Raw genomic sequence first — 3,101 nt, 5'->3', positions numbered from 1 at the left:
GTGTTTCTTTCCGTGTCCATCCCCCGTTCTGCAATTTGGGCCGCGACACCCCGTATACTGGACATCGCAAGGACAAATAACTATTCAAAACATTTTTTTCATCTTACGAAAGCCCCCTTTTTGGGCCACCCAAATTATCAGCTGCTGTCTTTCCTTTTTGTTCATGGGAGCCACAGCAGTGTCCTGGGGTTCCAGCCCCAAGAAGCGGAGGACAGTGTAGGCCCGTTGGTTACTGCGGCCGGAATTAGACTTTGTGGCACGTGGGCCGCCCTCACCTGAGGCTGTCTCAGCGCAGCCACGCTCCTTAAAGCCACTCAGGAAACTGTGGCGGAGGCTCCCCGCTGTTCTGTTCATGCTCTTTTGACCACATCACACACAGCGCTTTGCTATATGCTCTAATCCTGCTACTTTGCTGCCTGAAATGACTCATGAAATGCCTCCTAACTGTATTTTCGTAACAAAACGTGTTTTAATGCCCAAACAGGATTTACAGGAGACAACACTAGAAAACACTGGTGTTGTCTGGTTCACTGACGGATCGTCACTAAGAGATAAATACTGGAAATATTAGGCAGGCCGTGCTGCCGTGTCCCCTGCAGACAACACAGAGAATAACCCTTTACCTAAAACAAAATCAGCACAGCTAGCTGAGCTAACAGCACGCTCTTGAGCATGTCAGTTGGCCAAAGACCAAACATCTAACATTTGCACTGACAGCTGTTATGCTTTTGGTGCGGCTCATGACTCCAAAGTGTTATGGAAACAGCGAGGCTGTTTTGCTCCTCTGGAAAACCCAACAAACACGGCTCTCAGGCTTCCACCTTCTAGAGGCCGTCCAATTACCCCCCGCCCCACCAAAAAGCGGCTATTATTCGGATTCCTGGACATCACAAACTCGACTCCCTGAAGAATAAAGAAAATAAGTTTGCTGATACAGCAGCCAAAAAGGCTGCTTTAATGACAACATCAGAAGAAACTATAGAGGTGGCTGTGTTTAAAATAAGCTCTGTCAGAAAGGAGCTCTGAGAGGCTCAAAAACAGGGCCGAGTGTGACTTATGACCCAGGGACAGACCTACTTTGCTTTTGTGATTTCAGTTTCCTGTACTGCAGCACATCCATGAGTTGACTCACTGGACACCTAAAAAAATGACTATTTGAGGAAAACAATGTTACCAAAAACCCTCACTCACAGTATCTCGTAAGATGTATACAAATTCGTCCTAAACATAATCCAGAAAAGCCTCTTCCTGGATCTCAAGGGCATTTTCCTGTCCCCACTGGGCCTTTCGACAAACAGATTTTATCTAATTACCCCCAGCCTAACGTTATAAATATGTACTGGTTATGATTTGCATGTTTTCTCATTGGGTTGAAACATTTCTTTACAAAAGAGCCACAGTGCAAGCAGTAGGAAAATATTGATTGGAATGGATAATTCCCTCTTGGGGAATTCCTTCCAATTTACATAGTGATAGGGGAACTCAGCGGGGGAACTCATTTTACAGGAGAGAGAGTCTACTCAATTTGTAAAATCTGGCCCATTTTCCAACGTTTTTATGTACATACCACCCCCAGTGTTCTGGGTTGATAAAATGAACAAACGAAATAATAAACCAGCTAACAAAGTGAATGGAAGTTTTCTATACTCCTTGGCCCAAAGCTCTTCCATTGGTTTTGCTTAACCTAAGAACAACTCCCCCTTCAGAAAACATCAGTTATCCCCACGTGAGATAATTACAGGTCAGCCTATGAGAGTGAATGGAAGATTGTAGGAACCAACCTTACTGAAAAGAGATATATTCCATTATTGTCAAGGCTTAACTAAACTTCTCTCCTCAAAGGCTAAATTGATAAAAGACTCTTTTTACAGTGCGCTACCAGGGGGCAAAGATCGTAAGTATCACGACCTCCAGCTGGGGACTATGATTACTGGAAAAGACATCACCTAAAGCAGTGGTCCCTGACCTTTTTGGCACCAGGGACTGTTTTCATGAAAGACAGTTTTTCCACAGACCGGGGAGGAAGGAGATGGTTTCAGGATGAATCAAGTGCGTTTCATTTATTGCACACTTTATTTCTATTTTACATTTTAATATATCATAATTATACAACTCACCATAGGTTGGGGACCCCTGACCTAAAGGATTCCCTGGAACCTCACAGGAAAAGGCGTTTCCGGGTATTATTGACCAATCATTGTGCAGCTAACTTGAAGGGTTTGACATCTGCATTCACATTTCCCATTTAAAAAAAGCCCCAAAACCTGAATGCACTTCTAAGCCTGCTGGAGACCCTCCGTTAAAGATCTGTAAGATTCCCAACTCCTCTGAGGATGAGAAAAAGATGACGTCTGAGGTAATTAGCTATTCCCAAGATACCAGGCCAGGCCTGACCTTACGATGAGTTTCTTCTACATATACCTTCCTATACCTTTTGTTTTGGTATTTTCTTGTTACAATGATTGATGTCTGGTAACTCTCCCCTTCTTTGTTTGATCCTCATTCCTCCTACTGGGAAACTGCTAATCTAACGAATATGGAAGTAGGACACACTTATGTTTTGATATCAAGAGGACACTGGGACCCTGATATCAGCTTCTCATAATTAGCCCAATATTCTTACAGCCTATGGCACTTTTCAAGTATAATATACTATTGGGGCCACCATGTAGGAAAACACATCCAGGAAGTTCTCCCAAATTCCATCATATTGGGTTGGGTAGTTGTTATCTTTTTTTTTTTTTTCCCCCGGAGACTGGGTTTCTGTTACTGGAGGGCTGGAGTGCAGTGATTCAACCACAGCTCACTGCAGCCTCGACTCCTTGGCTCAAGCAATCCTCCTGCCTCAGCCTCCCTAGTAGCTGGGACTACAGGTGTGCACCACCACACTCAGCCATGATTTAAATATTTTACAAATAGGTCACTGCATTACTGTGAATACAGATGCTCGAAGACTATCCAAAGTCCTTGGATATGATGGAAGACTGTTCTGTACCTTGTTACAATATTTCTTGTCCTAGGGATCAGAGGCCCTTTTAATGAAAAAAGACGTTTGCAAGAAAAGTCGATACTTATCAATCTAAAGTAGATTAGGGCCAGGC

This window comes from Propithecus coquereli, unplaced genomic scaffold, assembly GCF_000956105.1.
Source record: "Propithecus coquereli isolate 6110/MARCELLA unplaced genomic scaffold, Pcoq_1.0 Scaffold308, whole genome shotgun sequence".
In the NCBI taxonomy this organism is placed as follows: Eukaryota; Metazoa; Chordata; class Mammalia; order Primates; family Indriidae; genus Propithecus; species Propithecus coquereli.
This window is presented reverse-complemented; position numbering follows the sequence as displayed.